The sequence below is a fragment of the Ursus maritimus genome, unplaced genomic scaffold (genome assembly GCF_017311325.1).
Source record: "Ursus maritimus isolate PB19 unplaced genomic scaffold, ASM1731132v1 scaffold_7, whole genome shotgun sequence".
NCBI lineage: Eukaryota > Metazoa > Chordata > Mammalia > Carnivora > Ursidae > Ursus > Ursus maritimus.
Window position 1 is genome coordinate 61,402,583 of NW_024426885.1, and position 22,813 is coordinate 61,425,395.

General features: G+C 42.3%; 1 long non-coding RNA gene across 1 annotated transcript; it reads left to right on the top strand.

Moving 5' to 3' along the window:
• Positions 1-7,208: 7,208 nt before the first annotated feature.
• On the top strand, positions 7,209-22,703 carry LOC103667749. The gene is made up of 3 exons (XR_569847.2): positions 7,209-7,295; positions 22,127-22,206; positions 22,284-22,703. It is a non-coding gene; the product is annotated as an uncharacterized LOC103667749 (long non-coding RNA).
• The last annotated feature ends 110 nt before the right edge of the window (positions 22,704-22,813 follow it).

The following is a 22,813-nucleotide window of genomic DNA, read 5'->3' on the forward strand; positions in this document are numbered from 1 at the left end:
GGGGCACTTTTTAATGTATATCAAGGACATAATACCAAACCCTCATTCAGTGAAAACAATTATATAAGAGATACAGGATTTTGCCATTTGTGACACTGTGGATGGACCTAGAGGGTATTATGGTAGACAGAGAGGCTGGGGGGGGGCGGTGAGAGGATGGGCAAAATGGGTGAAGGGGAGTGGGAGAGACAGGCTTCTAGTTATGGAATCAATAAATCATGGGAATAAAAAGCACAGCATAGGGAATATAGTCAGTGGTATTATAATAGTGATGTATGGTGACCACCCTTATAATGAGCAGAGTATAATGTAAAAACTTGTTGAATCATTATGTTTTACCCCCGAAACTAATGTAACATTATATGTAAACTATACTGAAAAAACAAACAAAAACAAACCTAAATAATAAGGAAAAAAAGAGACAGAGACATATAAGGCCAGATGGCCTTTCATAGTGTTTTGTTGGGCTTTGAAGTCATATAAATAATAAATAATATTTTTTATTTCTTCATCTAAGGAATTTTGATCCATGTAGGTTGCCATACGATTGACAGAAGACAAAACATTGTTCCCTATTATATAATTCAAAGTTTCATAAGACAAATTACTCTACCATGGAAACTTCCCAAAATATTGCTATGGAGGAAAGACGTTTTAGGATCTGATCGGCTTCCTTAGTCTTCTGTGACTTCATTAATTAAATCATTGCTTAACTGTCTTTTTCCTGGTTAGATGAAGTCTGAAGAAGGTCATTTAATTGGGTCTTAATCTATCAGACAAACCCAGCTGGCCCATTGCTGAATTAGGGAGAGAGGAAATACTGACTCAACCCATTTGAGCAGAGAGCAGCGTGGGCAGGGAGGGTCAACCTTACACATCTTTTATTGCAAAAGAGTTCCAAATCTCTTGAGACTGGATGAGTGGGAGAGAATGGATTATGCTTCTGAAGTAGAAACTATCTAGGAGGACAGGATAACAACCTTTGGGTATAAAAAAAGAATGAGAGCCTGCCTTCAACATAGGCCACCATTTGACCATTTTGGTATCTGTGCAACAATTGGAAGTTTCTAAGCCTTAAGAATCTGCAATCATTAATACAAAACTGGAACTAATCTTAGCCTTGGTATTTCGTCTTAAGAACAGAATTGGCCCCGTGATCCATAAGTGACTCACGGAGGAAATACTTGGGCATGCCGCACAATATGAGGGCAATATTTTAACAACAGACAAACATGTATTACATGGGGAAAAGTCATAAATGAAAGGAAAATAAATTAAGGAGTCAAGAACCAGAGGGAAGCTCACAGCAAGAGGCAGATACCATTACCCTGGAAGTGAAACGCCAGCACTTTGGAAACAAAACATATGTGCTGGAATCATCAATGAACTTGAAATGAGACTTAAGAAATAGCCACACCAGTTTGCCTTCCCTTCCTTTTGTGCTTGCTGCATGCCAAATAGTTGAATATAAAGTGTCCTAATGGATGTAAAAGCATTTTACAAATTAAGTGCTCTGAAAATATAAGCCATTATCATCATTATTGAGAAAGAGGAGACCACCATGTTACTCAGATGATGATGTCTAATAGCCAAATAGTTTCCCCAGAAGGAAGCTATGAAATTCTAAACAAAATTAAAACACACACACACACACACACACACAATTTTTCAGTGTTTGGTCTTGACCTGGGTCATAACTTCCTACCAATAAGAATCCCTTTTCAACATCCAGGGTGTTCAAATTGTGGTAATCAGGAGGGAGAATGTACTTTTCTGCACTGTCAGAAGAGCAGAAAGGAGCTGAGCCCTGGCCTGGAGTTCCTAGGCCAGCGCTGGCGAATAAGCAGAGTACTGCCCTTGTCCTCCCACACTGGTGGCACAGTGATACTCCATCAGGCACTCTGTTCATCTCATCAGCAGCCTTAGAATTCTTGTCCACGCAGTCTTACAGGAAGCTCCTCTCAACTAGTCAGTACACTGAGCTGAACACTGAATTGTCGTCTTGGCGCTAGGTGCACTGGAGTGCGATGGTAGCTCTCCACCCAGCCTGACTGGCGTGGTGGCCCCCACTCCGGATAGAGATACCCACTTAAGGAATAATAATTATGAGAGCAACAATAATGATAATAACAATACCTGCTATTTAGTTAGCCCATACCATGTTCCAGGGACAGGATGAAGGGCTTTCCATACTTTAATGACCTCCATTTTACAGATGAGAAAACTGAGCCTAAGTTAATTACTTGTCCAGACTCACAGATTTAAACCCAGTTCTCTGACTCCAGAGCCCACACTATTAACCACACAATGGATAGAACTTGAGGTAAAACCAGAGGCTTTATAACGTAGTTAATTATCTGCATCCATATCAGAGCCTCTACTAATTGGAGAAGGAATTCTGCCCTTCCTTTTTGGGGGAAAGCTGGTAGGTCTGTCTACCTCCTGAGAAGTGACACTTACTGAAGTCGGAGGTTACTCTAGGCAGCACAGAGAGAAACCCAGTCATCTCACACTTCAAAGTATTTATTTAAACTCAGCAAAGTTCTCACAGTTTACACAAAAAGATTTTTGTAGGAATCGAAGATGTCATCTCTCTACTTCCCATGTACAGTCATCCTCCCCCCACTGCCCCCTGCCCCGACCCCAACCCCAGGGCTTGGCCAATCATCGCAAAGACGGAGCATGTACTGATTTCAGGTCAAAACGTCTTCAAACACAGTGGGAAAACCAATCAGACTTTCTGGGCTTTCAAGAGCTATTTTTGTAAGTATTCTCTTAGAAAATGAGAATTTTATTCAGATCCTAGATAATAGTCCAGTCTTGATCACATCCGGGACAGGACTTGAGTCTTGTCTTTCCGGAAGTATCATTTATGGACACGGGAACACAGCCAGGGGAAAAAACACACAAAGGTTTACAGCTTTCCAAGTCTTGCTTGTGGTGAATAAAGGCAAAATTAAGGCAACCAACTTCAAAGTGATGATGCATCCCCTTTATCACTAAAACCCGACATCTTCAGATTTCCTGCTAGTCCGCAAAGATTGCCGAACGGGTGATAACCAGATAAAACACAGAGAATAATCAATTCTTGAATCGTTCTCTTATTTATGAGTCTTAGAAGGAGTAGGTCCCTTTCTTCTGATGGAGTGGGCGAAATTGTTTCTATTAACTTCTGTTTTTATTTGTGCTCTCCTTTCCCCCATCTCCATCCTGCAAACTTCAACTCCCCCATGTGTTCTTTCTACTCCTAATCCTTTTTGCTATCTCTGCTTTAAAGTTCCCATCAGAAGTTGTCTTTCTCAGGGCTCCTGGGTGGCACCGTTGGTTAAGCATCTGACTCTTAGTTTTGGCTCAGGTTGTGATCTCAGGGTCTTGAGATGCAGTCCCACGTGGGGCTCCATGCTCAGTGGGGAGTCTGCTGGAGAGTCTCTCTCCCTCTCCCTCTGCCCCTCTGGCTCGTGCTCTCTCTCTCAAATAAATAAATAAATCTTTTTTTTGTTTGTTTGTTTTAATTGTCTTCCCTGAGTCCCTTACCCTTTGGTCTTGCCCTTTGCTAAAAGATCAATAGATTAAGTTTGGCCAAAACATTAGTCCAGATTTAATAATCTTGCTATTTCTAGCAGCATGTCTGGGCTCATGGGAATATGAATTGAAATAGAAGGAAAGGGCTTTCTGACGCTCGCTTAAAAATCAAACTATTTAGGCACACAGCCCTCTGGTTATGAGTAGGGGCAGGACGCATGACAAGTTGAGATGGATTACGGTTTTCCAAGCTATCCCTTTCTGACACTGAATTTCATTAATGCGAGTGAGCAAAAGGGACAGCCCCCAACTTATATCCCTCACGTCCGACTGGAAATGATGCAGACAGCGAATAGGCTAGAAGCAAAGGTCCTACCAAACCCCTGCCAACCCCAAGGGAGAGGGCAGCTGCCGTGGGCCTGTGCTAGAGTGTGGAAAACAACAGTCCCTGTCATGCAGGGAACATCTGTCTGTGACTGTAGTGGCAGTTGAGCCATTGAGAGGAACAATTACAAGGCCCTGCTGACGTCAGTTCTTGGAAAAGAGCTTGGCCTGTTGTAAAAAGCTGCTGCACGTTGACTGTGTTAAGCCGCATTACTTGAAGTAATCAAGGTGATCTGTATGTGTCATAATAGCCACGGTGCTTGTCATTTCTGTCCTGCTTCACCAGGACACGAACGCAGTGAGCTAACCAGAGGTGCTCTACTCGGAAAAGTTACTGCTTTTTCTCTGCTCTTCTCCCTCCCTTCTTGTCGTTCCTGATCTTGACTCCTCGTTCTTGTCTTTGAGACCGAGTGTGCATATACTGACCTGCCTTCAAATTCCACTGTCGTCTCTTATTAAATGTGTGACTTCTTGTCAAGTTCCTTAATCATGCTCTTCCAAGAAATTTTTTTACACGCATGTGATACTGTTTCAGTTCTGCCTGCTTTTTGTTTCACAATTGATTATTCTTTTTATGAGTACTATTTCTTCATTTATATCAAACACTAAGCATATGTTCGTGCTCTGTTTTCTCTACTATCTAAATTAACATCCAATAAAATGGACTTTTTTGATGTAGGATTTTATGTATTTAGATACACACACAGAGTCATGTAACCTTCACTGGTACTCCATAAAGAACATCCAAGTAGAAATGTAAAATAATCTTGGACATCTACTCAGGAAGTGATCATTAGGCAACCGCAATGAGAAAGCAGTGGGGGGTGGGGTGAAGAGTAGAAGGAAGACTGTGTGTTGTTGTTTTTTTTTAATCAAACAGACCTAAATTCAATTTTCTTCCTCCATGTCTATAACCAAATATGAACCCTAAGGACTTGTGTTCTTCGTGGAAATCCTAACACACCAGCTACGGAGCGTGTGTGCAGAGTACGGTTTTAAACCCCTGACAGGGCAGGTGCTATTTTAGTTACCAGTGGAGAAACTAGGTCTCCAAGTGGTTCAGGATTGTTGTTTCTTCAGCTCTTACCACGTGCCAGGTCATATACTAAGCATTTTCTATAGACGTGATAAAACTTGATCAAGCAGGTCCTGCTATTAATCTCATTTTCCGGATGAGGTAACATCCCACACTGGAAGGCAGGGTGGAGCCAGGATTCACCAGCAGCATTTGGAGTTCTTGTCCAATGTTCTTAACCATGGACCATAGACACTTCATCGTGTGGTGCTCTGACCGCCCTTCCGAGTCCAGGTCAGCTGGCCTGCCTTCGAATCCCATGGTCGCTTATTAAATTGTGAATTTGTCAAGTTACTTACTCATTCTCTTCCAAAAAACTTTTTCACACCCATGTGATACCATTTCAGTTCTGCCTGCTGTTATGTTTCACAGTCTTATTCTTCTTTTTATGAGTATGATTTCTTCATCTATATCCAAAATGCGAAGTATAAAGTTTTGTTCTGTTTTTTTAATTAACATCCAATAAAACTGACTTCTTTGATGTACAGTTCTATGCATTTTAACACAAATATAGATTCATGTTAAACTTCTCCACAAACAGGTTACGGAAAAGCCCAATGTTGTCAGAATTCCCAGTGCTGCCCCCACTTTTAGCCACACCCTCCGCCTACCCCATTCCCCTGGCAACCATTGATCTTTTCTCCATCATCTTAGTTTTTGTCTTTTCTAGAGTGTCATTAATTGAAATCATACAAGATGCAGCCTCTTAAGACTCTCTTGACTCGGCGGAAATCTTTGATATTCACCCATGTTGTTGGATATATCATTAACTAGTTCTTTAAAAAAAAATTATTTGAAAGAGAGAGAGAGCATGGCAGGAAAGGGCAGAGGAAGAGGAAGACAGAGAATCCTAAGCAGACTCCCTGCTGAGCACGGAGCCCGACGACGACTTGGGGCTCATCTCATGACCCTGAGATCATGACCTGAGCTGAAACCAAGAGTCCAGCGCTCAACCGACTGAATCGCCCAAGCTCCCCTAACTTGCCCCTTTTTATTCCTGAGTGGTATTTCATCGTTTGGGGCAATTAAATTCATTCCCACCAGCAACATACAACAGTTCCAGGGGCTCTGAGTCCTCCTCGGCTCTCGGCATCGTCAATATACATATTTTTCTGATTATAACATTTCTTGATGATGGAATTATCCTGAGAAACAATCACAATAAAGAGTAATCTTTCAAATAGAATAATTCACTAAGTGAAACATTTCTTTGAAACATGGCATGCGAAAGAATGTCAAATATGTCAGTATGGAAGCCCTTGGATTTATATATAGACATCTCAGCAGTAATTCGCACAAGTTCTATTCCACATCACATTGTTATTGATGTGTGTGTGTGTGAGTATTTTTTATTTTAGTTATTCTAACAGGTGTGGTGGTATCTCATCATGCTTTTCATCCCCATTTCTCTAACTGTTCACGTGTTGAGCATCCACGTGTCCTTATGTGCCATCTGTATATCATCTTTGGTGAAGTATCCTTCAAGTCCTTTGCCCATTTTTTACTTGGGTAGTTTATTTTCTTACTGTTGAGTTTTGAGAATTCTTTCTATATTCTGGATATAAGTCCTTTGTCATATATATGACTTGTAAATATTTCTCCAAGTATATAGCTTGGCTTTCATTCTCTTAACAGTATCTTTCACAGAGCAAAAGTTTTTCATTTTGATGTAATCCAGTTATCCTTATTTTTTTCTTTTTATGGATCGTGCTTTTTCGTTAAATTTAAAAATGCTTTCCCTAACTCCAAGCCACAAAGACTTTTTTTTCTATGCTTGCTTTAAAAAGTTTTATAGTTGTACAATTTACACGTAAATGTGTCATCAATTTTGAACATTGGTATGGGCCGTGAGGTTATGTCAAGATTCATTATTTTGCTTAGGGATATCCCATTGTTTCATCACCATTTGTTGAAAAGACCGTATTTTCTTTACTGAATTGCATTTCCATCTTGGCCAAATGCCCGTTGGCCATATTTGTGTGCGTCTTTTTCTGAACTCTTGTTTTGTTCACTGACCTAATGTGTCTATCCCTTTGCCAGTGCTACACATTTTGATTACTGTAGTTTTATAGTAAGTCTTTAAAAAAGGAAGTTTCAGTCCTCCAACTTTGTTCTTCTTTTTTCAAAATTGTTTTGGCTAATCTAGTTCCTTTCCCTTTCTATATAAATGTTAGAATCAGTGTTTCTGTATTTACAAAAAAAATCAGCTGTGATTGCATTAAAATTATAGATCAGTTTGTGGAGAATTGACATCTTAACCCTTCTGGAGTCTTCCGATCCACTGAGAATAATCCAAGAGATTTAAAAGAACACAGTATGTCTCTCTCTTTTATTTGTGCCTTCTTTGATTTCTTTCATCAGCATTTTGTAGATCTAAGTCTATACATGATTTTTAGATTTATACCTAAATAGTTCATTTGGGGGGGGATCTACGGAAATTGATATTATTTTGTTTATTTCTGTTTCAGTTTCTGCATTGTTAGCATATATAAATATGATTGATTTTTGTATGTTGACTTTCTAGCCTGCAATCTTGCGAAACTCAGCTGTAGAAACTTTTATGTAGATTCCATGTCATTTTCTATATAGATAATTTTCTATATAGGCAATGTCATCTGTGAATAGGGAGGCTTTACTTCTTCCTTTCCGATCTTTATGTCTTTTACTTATTTTTCTTTCCTGTTTTGTGTTGCTTGGAACCTCCAGTATAATAACAAAGAGGACTGGCGAGAGTAGAATCCTTCCTTTGTTCCCAGTATGGAGAGCTAGGATTCAGTCTTTCACCAGTTAGGTATGATGTTAGCTTTAGGATCCTTGTACATGTCCTCTGTTTGGTTTAAAAAGTTTCCTTCTAGTCCTAGCTTGCTGATGGTTTTGATTATGAATGGATGTTGAGTTTCGTGAAGTGTTTAAGTGGGTTTTTCTGCATCAACTTAAATGATTACGTGGCTTTTTTCTTTTTTGGTTTATTAATATGGTGGCTTACATACAGTAATTGCTTTTATTTTATTCTATTAAAATTTTTTTAAATTGTGATAAAATACCTATAACACAAAATTTACTATCTGAGCCATTTTTAAGCATATAGCTCAGTGTCATTAAGTACCTGGTTGTGCAATCAATATCACCATTGATCTCAAGAATTTTTTTCATGTTCACGATGCATTTATTTTTATACTCCCACTTTACCAAACGTTCCCTCTCCCTCAGACCTCTGATATCATTTCCCTTCCATTGGATAATTTTCTTTAGCATTTCCTTTACAGCAGGTCTGCTTATGACACATTCTTTCAGTTTTTCTACATTGAGAAATGTTACTTCACTTTCATTCTTGACAGAACAGTCACTGGATAGGATATTTTCACTGGTTATTAATTTGGAGTTGACTGTTTTTTCTTTCAGCCCTTTAAAATGTATCACTTTTGTCTGGTGAAAAATCTGCCACCATTCATATCCTTGAGATACACTGGTTTCCTCTGACTGATTTCAGGATTACTCTTTGTCTTTTGCTTTCAATCATTTGATTATGCCGTGTTTGGAGATGGACTTATTTGAGTTTATTCTGTTTGGAATTTACTGAGCTTCTTGAATTTAAAAAAAAATGTGTCTTTTGTCAGATTTAGAATGTTTTCAGCCATTATTCCATCAAATAATTTTTCTACTCCATGCTCTTTCTTCTCATTTTCTGAGAGTCTGATGATACAACACTGATGTTAGAGCTTTTGGTATTTCCCACGGTTCCCTGAAGCTCTGTTCATTTTTAAAATCTTCTGTGCTATTAATATTGCATGATTTCCATTGATCTATTTTTCCTCTATCATTTCTGTTCTACTATTGAGCCCATCCAGTGAATTTTTCAGTTTGGACATTTTATTTTTCACTTTTATTGTATTTTTAAATTTTTTTTTATTATGATATATTAGTCATCATTAGTTTTTGATGTAGTGTTCCATGATTCATTGTTTGCATATAACACCCAGTGCTCCATGCAATACTTGCCCTCCTTAATACCCTTCACTATTTTTCACTTTTCAAAGTATCTATTTGGTTCTCCTTAGTATTCTATTTCCTCACCAAGATAGTCTACTTTCTGTTTGTTTCAAAAGCATTTACTCTTCTTTCTTACAGATAATCTGTCTCATCCCAGAGTTGACACTGTTCATTGTGTTTTCTTGAGAGTTAAGATTTCCCTGTGTTTTCTCTCTCTCTCTCTCTCTCTGCCCCTCTCTCCTAAATAACTCTGGATTGAGTCTTACACATTTAGAATGTTATGTTATGAGATTCCAAATCTTGTTTAAATCCTTAGGGAAATGACTTTTTTGTTTTAGTAGGCAATTGTCCAAGTTCCGTTCAAGCCACATGTTCTAACTTGCCTTCTATGGGTGATGTTTCCAGTATCAGTTCAATTTCAAAGTGTTTTCAATGTTATTCTGTCCCACATGTGTGTTTGGCAGCTGGGGTGTGGTCTAACCTGTCACCAGGTCTTCTAATCCTGTGGTATGCTCAGATCCATATATGTGCATATCAAATGTAGGCCCAGTATTCATATATAATGTTAGGGAATTACTCTTGATTTCCCTTCTCTCTGCAATCTCACCAAATTGTTTTAGCTCACTGGGACTTCCAGCCAGAAAACTGAATCTTAACTTTTTCTACTCTGTAGGGTACTTCCTATGACTAGCGCCAAGCAGGAGGACAGAGAAAAAAAGCAAAAACAAAAACAAAAATACTGCTACTCCTTTATTGCTTGGGGTTTGGAATAGGAGAAAATAGGGGCAAAACCTGGAGTGTTCTCCACTCTCTCTGTTCCATAGAATCTCCTTTTCCCTGCCGTTTGAAACAGAAATCTAGAGCTTCTCTTAAATCTCTTCCTGACAACAGCCAGGGGGCCTTTCAGATTTTGGGCTGCATTTGAGTCCAGGCTCTGTGATACTGGAGGGAAAAACTCGTAAATTCACCAGTTTGGGTTAAATTTCAAATTCAGGTCTTATTCCTCAATCTGCATCCTGCCATTTATTTATTTATTTTAAAGATTGATTTATTTATTTATCAGAGAGAGAGAGCACAAGCAGGGGGAGCGGCAGGCAGAGCGAGAAACAGGCTCCCATCTGAGTTCTATCCCAGGACCTTGAGATCATAAGATGATTAACCAGCTGAGCCACCTAGGCATCCCTGCCATTTATCTTTTAAAGGTTTCACATAGCTGTCTCATGCAGTTGAGGACTTTTAGTTGCATTCAGGAGAAGAGATGGGGTGCAGTGTGTTTAGTCCATCTTTCTTAGACCAGAACCCTAAGTCTTTTAAAGTTATCTTCAAATGTGCATTATTTTCATTTCATCTAGTGTGCTTTTATGCCCTAATTATTGATTTCATTGGCTGTCCTTCATTTTCTAATAGGCTGTAAATGAAAACAGTCTTGGTGTCAATTTTTCCACTTACTGTTGCATGACCTTAAGTAAATTACTTATTTAAACTCTGCATCAGTAGACTTATCTATAAGATAGGGACACAGGCCAGAAGAGGAGGAGGAGGAGGGGAAGGGGGAGGGGGAAGAAGGGGGAGGGGTGGGGGTTGGGGCAGGGGGAAGAGGAAGGAGTAATTAGTTAGAAGACTATTGCAGTAGTCTTGGAAAAAAAATAACAGTGGTTTGAGCCAGGGTATTGGTGGTGGTAACATGGAGAGCCTCTTTGGCTTTCCTCCATCCCGTATTCATAGTCTATTCATCCTAATGTTCAAGATGAATAAGAGGATGTGGTCCAAAAAAAAGGGGGGGAAAAAACCTAGTGTTTCAGTTCTTTTTTTCTGCTGCCTCAAAAACAACCTTGATTTATGTTAAATTTTAGTATGAGGAACTGGGCTTGTTTGCTCTAGAGAAAGCTCAAGGGTGGGGCAGAAGGGACTGGAAATATGCTAGTTGTCTTCAAAAGGCTAAGGAAACACTGTCTATGAGGAGAACCACTAGATGTGCAATAAGCAAGCTGGCAGGTGCAAACAGAACTACAGGAAAGCCATTATTAAGAGGCAGTTTAGCTTAATACCAGGATGAACTTTATAATTATTAAAGCTGTCTAAAACTGGAATAAGCAGTTGGGGGCACAGGAGTATATTGGTTGTAGGATGATAATGGTTTTGACAATATACAAATTTTGGCAGTTTTCCCACTTACACTAGCTTTGTCCTCTTCATTTTGTTCAAACAGAGGTGTGGAAACAGCTTGAGTCAGTGACAGCCATTTTGCATGAGAATTGATTCTACTCTGTCTTTCCATTCTCCTTTCTTTTTTTTTTTTTATTGATTTTTTAAATGTTTTTTTATTACATTATGTTAGTCACCATACAGTACATCCCCGGTTTCTGATACAAGGCTTGACGATTCATTAGTTGTGTATAACACCCAGTGCACCATGCAATACGTGCCCTCCTTACTACCCATCACCGGCCTATCCCATTCCCCCACTCCCCTCCCCTCTGAAGCCCTCAGTTTGTTTCTCAGAGTCCATAGTCTCCCATGCTTCACTCCCCTTTCTGATTACCCCCCTTTCTTTATCTCTTTCTTCCCCTACCGATCTTCCTAGTTCTTATGTTCCATAGATGAGAGAAATCATATGATAATTGTCTTTCTCGTTTCTTAAAGCATAATTTCTTAAGTGCTTACGAAAGTACCAGGCTCTGTGCTAAGTACTCTAGATGCATTATCTCATTATATTTTCACAATATTTTGAGAAACCTGTTATCATTACCATCATTCTGCACATGAAAAAAACAAGGCTTGGAGAGGTAATAATTCACTTGAGTTCACGTGACCATGTAGGCAGAATAATCGTCCCCCAAAGATATCCACGTCCCAACTCCTGGAAACGGTGACTGTGTTACCTTACACAACAAAGGGACTTTGCAGATGTACTGAAGTTAAAGATCTTGAGATGGGAAGATCACCCTGGATTATCCAGATGGGCCCAGTATAATCACATGAGCCCTTAAAATAGGAAGGTCAGGGTCAGAGAAAATGTAACTACAGAAGCAGAATCAGAGAGAGATTTAAAGAGACTACTTTCGGGTAGTAAGGAGGGCACATATTGCATGGTGCACTGGGTGTTATACGCAACTAATGAATCATCGAACTTTACATCGGAAACCGGGGATGTACTGTATGGTGACTAACATAATATAATAAAAAATCATTAAAAAAAATAAATAAATAAAAAATAAAGAGACTACTTTCCTGGCTTTGAAGATGGAGGAAGAGGCCATGACCCAAAGAATATAGGTGGTCTCCAGAAGTTGCAAAAGGCAAGAAAACAGATACTTCCTTAAAGTGTCCAGAAGGAACCAGACCTGCTAACAACTTTCTTTCACCCCAGTTAGACCCGTTTTGGAGCCGCGGTTTGAACTAAATGGAAGATATAAGCTCTCGAGCACGGGCATCATGGTGTTTGCTTTAATGCTGACCTCGATTTCAGGGTCCTGTACACACAGAGAGATCTAAACCTCACAGATTGCCCGCATATTACAGATGGTGTTCTTTCTGGAAATTTCATAATCCTGGAGGCCATGAGCAGGAGGAGGAATGCACTATTAACATTATATGCCATTCATGACTTAGATTCAGAATTAGAATTTAATGGGACCCTCACAGTGCTTTCGTCTCATCTCTGCTTCTGAGGCATGACCTCTCTCCGCAGCGTCCTTGTCATGTGGGTGTCCAGCGCGGCTTGCACACACCTCCAGTGACTGGAACTGCATGTCTCCTGCCGAAAGCCATGCCATCTTAAAGCAACTCTGTTAGAAATTTCCATTTCAGATTGACCAAAAACTCTTCCTTGCAACTGCCATCCATGGGTTCCAGTCCTATAACTTAATGGCACATGGAATTCATGTTTACTGGCTCTGTATTGGGAGGAATGTTAAAGTGCATGGCCTCTAAGCAGCCTTTTAGCTCTTAAGATTCAAGCCTGATCCTTATCCAGGACACGAATACCAGTCTTGTAGGGTTGCTGTGAGAATTAGAGCTAATGTTCATAAAATATAGAGCATGCCAAGGATCCTCATAAAAGGTGATGATGGTGATGATGACACAGTTTCACAAGAAGGCAGCTTTCTCATCTTTTGTAATTTTTTAAGCACCAGACTAAACTCTCCTCCCCAGATCCCAGTGCCTTCTAGTGCCCATGTATGTGAAATTCTGTCAAGTACTCCACTCTCCTGTCCTTTAAATATGCTCCAGTGTGACAGTATCCCTCAAAGTATGAGTCTAGACCTCATCGTGAAATATCTTCATTGTCTTGTGTGCTTTCTTAATACCTAGTTAGAGTAAGACCAGCCACAGTGGAGTGAGCAGACCGGAGGATATTGAATAGTCGAATAGGCCTGCATGGACTGTGGTCGGGGGACTCGTGGGGATCAGGGCTGCCTACAGCAAGGGGAAGGCAGTTGTGATTTGCATCAGGAGGGGACAGTAAATAAGAAGATCCAAATAGTGCAAAAGGTCCAGAATGAGTAAGTGGTGGGGATTCAAAGACAAGTTTCACTTGCTTCATAGTCTTGTCCTTGACATATAACTTAGGCGTATATGGACATTTCAACTGGAGGTATCAGAGCAACAAAGCTGTTACAAAATTTACTGGCAACAAAGAGGAGAGCTGAACCTTGCAAGGGGAACATCGACTTTCATAGGCTTCCCTCGTCTAAAACCGATTTAAAAGAACTTGGCTCACAACTTGAACTACCTATTACATATTGTTCTCATTGGTCTGGCCGCCCCTTCTTTTGATAACCAAGAAATCTTCCTTTTTCCCATTAGAACTCAATATGCACTTGAACAGTCATTGACTCCAATCACACTCCAATCATACTTCAGACAGTACATGACCGTCTCGAATATTCTTTAGCTAATCTTCCTATTAGGCATTATTAATCATGAAATACCATCTTTTACCACACTTAGTATGACCACTTGACAATGTTCAGTGAATCAAATCTTTTAGGTAAAGTCACAAATTGGATTTACTTTTGATTATGAACACTCTGCAATCATATTCATTGGAAGCACGCAAATTGTGACTGATGAGCTTGCATCAAGAAGTTAATAGTCATAAAATGGACTTGTACCCTAGACTCAATATCCTTGGTCAGACTTTCCTTTCCTTTGAATCAAGTGAAGAGAGAAAACTACCTAACCAGCTTTTTGTTCAGCTTGGTTCCTCACCCATTATACAGACTACAGAAATAATTTGTGATTAGCAAAATCAACAGCTACGGTGAAGATTATTTTAAAAACCCATTATGCTTATAACAATTCACAGATCTAGAAATATCGTTAAGTACCTCTACAAGAACATTCACAGCGAAATGAACTGAACAGACTAAACTGGACTGAAATGGGGTCAATAAGGTTTACTTGTGGTGGGAAAAAGGCATCTGAGGCCTCAGAGTGAAACGTTTTCAAGTCATTGGCCAAAAAAATTAAAAATTATTACAATGAGCCTGACAATTTGCCACATGTGATGCTCTTGATAGCTAAACAAGATATTCTAATCACCAATTATTCACCGGGAGAATAAAAGAATAAAATTAAACACTGGAGAAAGAGTTCTAAGAGTAATCAGGTTCTGTAATTTGAACAAGTAATGTTTTGATGTTATCAAAAACATTTCTGTGCAAAATAGATCCCATTGCAACTAAAATCCTAAATCTAAGACTTAGGCAATTTCTCAGCAGCTTTCACATTCTGCCCCAATTGTAAAGGGCAGGTAGAGCTTTCAAAAAAGAATGACTAAGTCTTCAATTTGTGCTAGGGCTTGTGCTAAATGCCATAGAGAATCCAAGAAATGCATATTTCAAGGAGGTTAGGACATCTAGTTGGCTGGATCAGTGATGAACCTTAATGTATCATTTGTGCTATATGAGTACAGGGATGAAACAAAACATTGGCCAAGGACAGGTCAAGGGCCACCAGATAGGTCAATCCAAGTCAAGGTGCGTCTAGGAAGTAATTCAGGGTAAACCGAGGGTATGAGTCAGGATAATGTCCATTAGTCCATTACTTTATATACCAAACGCTAATTGCTGGACTGAATTGTGTCCCCTCACCCCCAAATTCCTATGTGGAAGCCCTAACCCCTAATGTGATCATATTTAGAGATGGGGTCTTTGAGAGGTTATTAGGTTTAGATGAGGTCATGAGGGTGGGCCCACATGGTGGAATATAAGAAAAGATTACAGAGATTGCTCTTCCTTTTCCCCCAAGAGCACGTAAGGAGGAGTCACTTGAGCGCATAGAGGGAAGGCAGCTGCCTGCAAGCCCAGAGAAGAGGCTTCAGAATGAAACCTACCTTGCTGGCACATTGGTCTTGGACTTCCCAGCTCGCAGAACAGTGAGAAATAAGTGCGTTGTTTAAGTCACTCAATCTATGGTATTTTGCTATGGAAGCCCAAGCTGACTAAGACACTCATTAAATACCAACCATCTCCCAACTCTCCCAACACGTGCCCAACAGGGAAACAAAGATGAGTAGAACACGGTCTCTGTTCCCCAAGGGTGGGGAGGCTTAGAACAAGTAATGAGGGCCATGTGCTAACTGCCATAGCAGAGAGAACTCGAGAGGGGAGCTCATAACTGTCAAAGGAGGCCAGGGAAGCCTTCCCGAAAAGGGGGACATGGAAGTAGGATCCTGAAGGATGAGCGGGAAGTTCTTCTGATGCCCCAGGGGTTCTAATGAAGTACGAACATGAAGGGCAGAGGGAGTAACCTGTGTGAGAGTGCAGTGGGCAGAAAGGAAACAGCAGACTCTATTTCACAGCCGCTAGGCCACACAATTTTTCCTATTTCAGTATCTCAGAGTTGGCATATAGCTTACAATTGATGATAAGTTATAGTTACTTGGTGGTGTTTCCCCCTCCCCTTTCTTAGTGCAACATGAAATAGTGGTATGTGTTACAATCAATGGTGCATTAGATTTGGTGAAATAAGGCTGTTCATTTTAGCCCGAGAACAAAGACACGGCACAAAGGAGGAGATCAGAAGAGCAGCAGGGCTCATAACTAGAAGGGCTTTGCCCTTTGTCCCCTAAGAACTGGGGTTCCTTTGAGAGGTTGTAAGCAGATTTGGGTACCAGACCATGTCTGAGGCAGAGGGACAATTTAGAAGTTTAATGACATAAACTGGAAGAAGTAAGTGGCCTGATCTAAGGGAGAAGCGATGGCCTCAGAGAAGAGCTGTTTGAAGGCTAACTCAATAAGGACCCGTGGCTGACGCACCGCACTGGAGGGCATGTGCGGAAGGGATTTAGGCTCCCCCCAGGTTTCCGATCTGGAGAGCCTGGAGGACAGAGACGCTCATCAGGATGGGCGATCTGAAGAGAAGGACGTGGCCACGGGGAGGAAGAGGAAGCAGGTTGGCGTGGTGATGCCGTGAGAAATACAAAGGGGGGGTACAAAGTTGGTGTTAGAAACGGGGGTCAGATGTCAGAAGAGAATCAGTGCAACAGGTAGAGCCTGGGGGCCACTCATACGCTGTAGGAGCAGAAGCAGCCGTGGGCCTGGTGGGGCCTGTCCAGGAAGAGAACACCAGATGCAGTGGGCGAACAAGGAAGGGCTGCTGCTGAAATGTGGAGAAATCCAACATGAAAGAAGCAGATAAAGGAAAAGGTAGTTTACCCAAAACCCTCCATAGGCTCTATTTTGCATAAACAGAAAAATCTACAGACAAAACCAGTTCTGGGAAATTGCCTCAGAGGTCCCCCCGTTTACTTTACATCAGCTTGATTTTGCCTGCAGCCTCCCCATTTATGAACTACGGGTTCGGGGCCACAGCTCTAGAGGAGCGGACAGGTAAAAACCAGAGGGAGACAAAAGAAGGAAAGGTGCCCTTCAAGGCAATAGCAAAGAGTCAAGCAGGCAACAAAATTCGAAGGGCAAGAGCAGTTAAGAGGAAGACGCCAGCACAGGTAAGAAAGGAGGCAAGCTTCGTGAAGTCGGGGTGTCTGAAGAGAAGTCCTTTTAATCGGATTCCTCAACAGGACACCCCGAAGGTTGACAAGGATCCCCATTCACTTGTCTTTCCTCCAGCAGCCACACAGTTGAAAGAGTAAATAACTCGGCATTTTCGGTGTCCTTGTCACCGTGATCATGCTCATTCTTTTCAGTCTCCCAGGGCGTAGAATCTCCCGGAAACAATAAGGACTTTAGAGCCAGCAAGATGTGGGTTCAGATTTAGGCTGTGCTGCACATTCGCTGTGTGGTGGTGGAAAAATATGTAATCACTTCAAGTTTCCATGTTCCCACCAGTGAAACGGGGAGACCTACCTCCCTGGTTATTGTACCAAGTGAGTTACCTCATATTGAGAGAGTATTACCATCAATATTTGAACTCAACTCAAATCATCTTCAGAGCCACTGTTCCAGTCCCAGGAGCCTAGCTGCTCACCACCACTTCTCCACGTATCAACCCCATCCTGCGCCAATGGTGCTTTTAGGAAACTGCTGTTTTCTTCAGAGACTATTCTAAACCGTGGGAAATGAAACAACCATAAACCCCCAAACCTCCCCTCCGGGGATTTATAATCAATTAAAAGATAAAATACAGAACATTAAAAAAATAATTAACAAAACAATATTTACCTATGTATTCACAAGCACGTGAATGTTTAGAAAAATGGATGGAAAGACACATGTCAAACTGGTAACTGATTATTTCCGAGTAAACCGTGGATTGGGAGAGTTTATTGTACGGTCTGAATTTTACAGGATGACAATGGATTTAAGAGTTAAATAAAATGAGAGGGCCAGGAAAAAAAGATCATTAGTTATAAATGTAGCAGCATAAAGAAAAGAGAGGTTCCTTTGGCCAATGCCAAGGGCACCACTGGCTGGGACAGCAGCAGGACAGACGGCAGAGAGGTGGGACAGCGCAGATGAGTTTCGTAGACAAGCAAGACCGCAGTGTACCCTAAACAGACCATCTGAGTGGGTGCAGGGTGGGAGATAGGCTTGGGGTACTATGCCAGGTAATGAAGAGAGTTGAGTGTGAGGCTAAAATATTTGGACTTTTTAATGCCCAAACAAAGCACACTCCAGTACCGTCATAAAGCCTTCAGTCTCTCTCCCACTGTGTAATTAATCCTGAATTCCAGTCAGATCTTAGACAATTTCAGCTAAGCCATCAGGGGTCCTTGTAAGCAAGAAAAGCCCAGCCTCTGCATGGTGCCATTGTGAATCCATTGGCACTGGGGAGCCATTGAAAGTTCTTGAGCAGTGGAAAAAAATGTATTAAGAATATTTGCCTACAGAAACAAAGTGCTCTCATGGGGGCATTGTTATATGATAAATACAGCTTTGTTTAAAGTTTATCTTTCCCTCACACTTGCCACACCCTGAAGGAGGGTCTGTTTGTGGTGTTTTCTGGACTGACTCATCACCTGCTGTTCGTTCTGCCATGAGTATAGCAGAGTATAAGAATTGAGGTCAAAGCACATTCTAGAGTGAGCTCCAGATTCTGTGTGACCTGTACCAGCTAAGCCTGAGCCGCTTAATTTGCATTCAAGAGATGAGACAAGATTCTGTTTTTTGAAAGATGACAATAGGTAACCAAGTATCCTAGACTCAGTGTGAATAATCTATAAAAATGCACTTCCAACTCTTTGTGTCTGAAGTGCTTTGTGTATAAAATGCTTGTATGGAATATTCCTGTTATTACTTCTATAAATAAAACTATATTCCTACTGACTCAAATACTTTATATTACTCATAGTTCAAGTCTCTGAGTTTTCAGTTTGAAAACTCAATTCTCTTAGGAGTCCAGCACATTTTTTTCTGGGCCTGAATGCAAGCATCAGACAGCATCTGACAGGATCTCAGCTGGGGTTCACCACCAAATGGGACCAGAAACATTTAGTCACCGCAAGGGCACAGATGCTGTGGTTTGGTTTCCTATATTAGACGAAGGGTTAAATAGTGAGGGGAACGAACAAACAGCAAAACAAAAACACACAACGTGGACCGGCTCCAAGAAGGAAACTTAGATGAGACATATTCTGTTAGAGACTGACTCAGTTAAGTGCTAGATACTTCCCTCACACTCCCAGGACTTCTCTTCATTTTATGTTAATTGATTTGGTACTTACTATACGCCAGATGCTGTTCTAAGCATTTGATACCTACCTATCCATCCATCCATCTACAGATATATAAATACCTATATAATCTTACAGGGTAGGTACTATTCTTTTCCACATTTTGAAAATGGGGAAACTGAGACACAGAGGCTTGAGTAACATGTCCGAGGTCACACAGATGAGTTAGGGTCAAAGTTGTCATTGGAACCCTGGCAGTCTGACTCCAGGGTCCACGGCCTCGGCCACAATGTCACGGTACTGCTTAGATTTTACACAACGAGAAGGTGTATGTATTTGGGGGTTCCCTCCTCTCCACGCATAGCTATTTCTTTCAAGGTGAGAGTCTCCTCATTTGTTCTTAATCTGGTTCTGTCCAGCTCCTTCAGTTACCGCCTCACCTGCTTCCTCAGTCCCTCTTCACAGAAGCTCCTTCCCTGCACAGACGTTCAGTGGACCTCCCTTCTTCAAGAGCAAAACCATGTAGGTGAACGTGCTCGCTCACCCTCGCTCTTCCCTCGCTGCACCACCAGTCCTGGCGAGGCCATCACAATCACCCGTCGTGGGCGCCTGAGCAGTCGGGTTTCTGTTTCAGGGCTCTGTTGCGCCCACCTTCTCAGAAGCCACCTCCGGCCTTGCAGTCACCACCGTCTGGTGGCTTTCCCGCAGCTCCTTTCTGCCAGCGGCTGTGCTGCCCTTGACTCCGCGGACCACGCCGTCCTTCACAGTCCCAGCTCCCTCCAGGGCTGCGACGTGGCACTTCGCGCTCGTGCTCCCCTGCCTCCTGCTGCTCCTCACCTCCTCCTGTGCTAACCCGGAACTCCTGCACCCCTTGCCCTCTCCTCCTGTTCCTGCGCCCGCTTCCCTGGGCTGCATCCACCCCCACACCACGACTTCAACGATGACCTCCCTCTGCATCCCTGTTTCCAGTCCGGGCCCCCTGATGCCTCTCTCTGCATCTCCAACTCTGTTGGGGGCTCAAGTGGCAGAGTCAAGCCAGGCATCCGCCCAAAACGCTCATGTCACATGGTAGGGTTTCTCTAATTGTCCACTAAACACCTCCAGGATCAATGCAGGTGTCATCCTGCCTGCAAGAGCCATCAGTTAAAATAGTGACTCACTGCTCATAGCCCAGTGAATGTAAAAAAAAAAAAAAAAAAAAAGAATAGGGAATATAAAGTGCAAACGTGAATCAGATGGAGAAGGAAAGAACAGTTCATATTTTATGTCGACTGTATAATGACTAACCAGGACATCCTTTCATGTATTGCTGATGTCTTCATTCCTTTCCCTCTTGATGGTTTCGAAAAGAGCCACTGTCTTTTACCCTATTCTGTAATTTCCACCGTCTCCTCAGATGGTCCCTCAAGGTTCCACCAGGATTTCTGCAGATGAAAATTTCAGGGCTCTTTCCTTCCTTTTTTTTTTTTTTTTTTTTTTAAGATTTTATTTATTTATTTGACAGAGAGAGAGCCAGCGAGATAGGGAACACAAGCAGGGGGAGTGGGAGAGGAAGAAGCAGCCTCCCAGCGGAGGAGCCTGATGTGGGGCTCGATCCCAGAACGTCGGGATCATGCCCTGAGCCGAAGGCAGACGCTTAACGACTGAGCCACGCAGGCGCCCCGCTCCTTCCTTTCAAACAATATGTTTGAGACCGTTTTATCTTCTTTGATGACGATCATGTATGATGGGTCCGAACTTGTCCTCCTGCAACAAAATTAGAGTTTAGCAGCAAACCTAAAGACTGGGATCCATTAGGAATTGTCTGTTAGCACAAGCAAAAGCCACAGAGCAGAACTGAAGAGAGATCTGTAGGCAAAAGGAACTCATCCAAACCTAGAGTAGATCCTTCTTGTAAAGATCTCCAAGAATGGACTTTACACACCCTTCCTTGGTAACTCATTCCGTCAGTTAAACAACAACTGCAGACTCTCAGAACGCAAAGCAACAGGCTTAAATGGCCTGCAGAGATATTCCAGAGTGTTTTGGCCGCATGTCCGAGGGATCTATTTCAGAACTATGGAGCCAAGCTGGCGCTCTGGGTCCCCCCCTGGTTAAACAAAGAACGAATACGTTCTCGTGGGCGTGTTCTAAGGCCCTCTGACACCGAGGGCCAGGGAGGAAACCATGCTGAGGGCAGTGTGAATCCGAAGTCCTGGCATCTATGAGTCCGTGAAATAGGTGAGCGCACGAGCAAGTACACACGAGAGGAGCAGAGGAAGGGCAAAGGAGGAATTCAGATTATCCTGTGCTCTACTGAGGGCCGCGGGCACGACAGGGACACTGACGGGGTTCACAAGCGACTGGATGGGCCCTTGGAGGGTAAATGGAGACTCCCTTAAGTGGGCTGGCTCTAATTAACTGTTGGATATTTCCCCTCGTAGTGTCATTCTTTGTGGCACAAACCCTCAGAAACCTGTCCGCAGGCCTTCCTCCTCAGGGGAGAGAACCAGGCCAAGCAGAGCCCTTGCACGCATTTCCGCTTCCCAAATTTGCATGTGGCTTTTCTGACCATACTGCTCTTGCCATAGGGTGGAGCCTTTGCAGGGAAACCAGGAGAGGAGTCTGCACAGCACCTTGACCCAGACCTTTGGCCCATTTGGTCATCGATTGACTCAGTTCCTGACCACCCTCGCTTTTGTGTTTAAAAGTGCAAATCATTCCACTTCCCCTCCCCCTCTTTATATGTATTTAACTGTGTTTGTCCCACTTAACTGTAACTTCTTCCCCTGCCTCATAGATGGCCCCCTGCAAGCGCCTTGCCCATAGTGGGCATTTCACTGACACTTTTTGAATGAATAAGCGAATGTCCTAATAATACCCTCAGTTATGTCAACACCGCCTTCTACTTTCTGAGCCAGGGTCAAATCCATCCCTCCTCTCTTACAGGGAGGGCTTGTGTTCTAAATCTCTGTAGACATAATAGCGATTTTCCACCTCTTTCCTTCCCTCCCTTTTCTTTTCTCTTTCCAACTCGATATTCAGAAAACTCACTCTGGAAGATGATAGGCCCTTTCCTCAACTCTGTTCCCCTCCAGGGGTCATCACCTCCAGGGAACGGAGCCTCGCCCAGCCTCCGGAGGCCCAGAGTGTGTCTCTCTCTCCAAGAGGAGGTCAGGTCAGTTTGGTGTCTCAGTTCTTACTCTCCAGAGACCTGGCTTTTCCTCCTCATTGACACGTTCCTGTCTTCCTCAGCACATCACAGCCTAGAGCGTGGGGGAAGGTCACAAGAAGCTGGCAATTCGCGATGGAGTTTCCCGTGACCAACGGCCAGAAGTTGAAGGGCAGAGGATGGCAGAGATCAGTGGCCCTGAGGTCTGACCGCCGCCAAGGCTCCCACCAGACCTCAGCAGATGACCTAAACTCTGACCCTTCGTCTAACACCAACCAGCGGTGTGACCTTGGATAAAGAATTTAACCTCTCTGAGTCTATTTCTTCTTCTCTGAAATGGGCATAAATGTATTTTCCTACAGTGACACAGATGTTTATGTTTCCTCATCTACGTTTTCTGGGAAATCTAAAATGACACAGAATCAGAGCCTGGTGTGAATAAAGCCCCAGAAGTCTATAGAAGGAAAATGGTTTGCTCAGGTCTACACAACATTTTCCAGAGCCTTGTCCAACCTAAAGACCAGGCTTTTCAACTATTAAACTCGGAAGGCCCCCGACTCCCAGCAGTTCCCACTGCTCCAGACTACAGGTAAAAACACTTAGTAACTGGTAA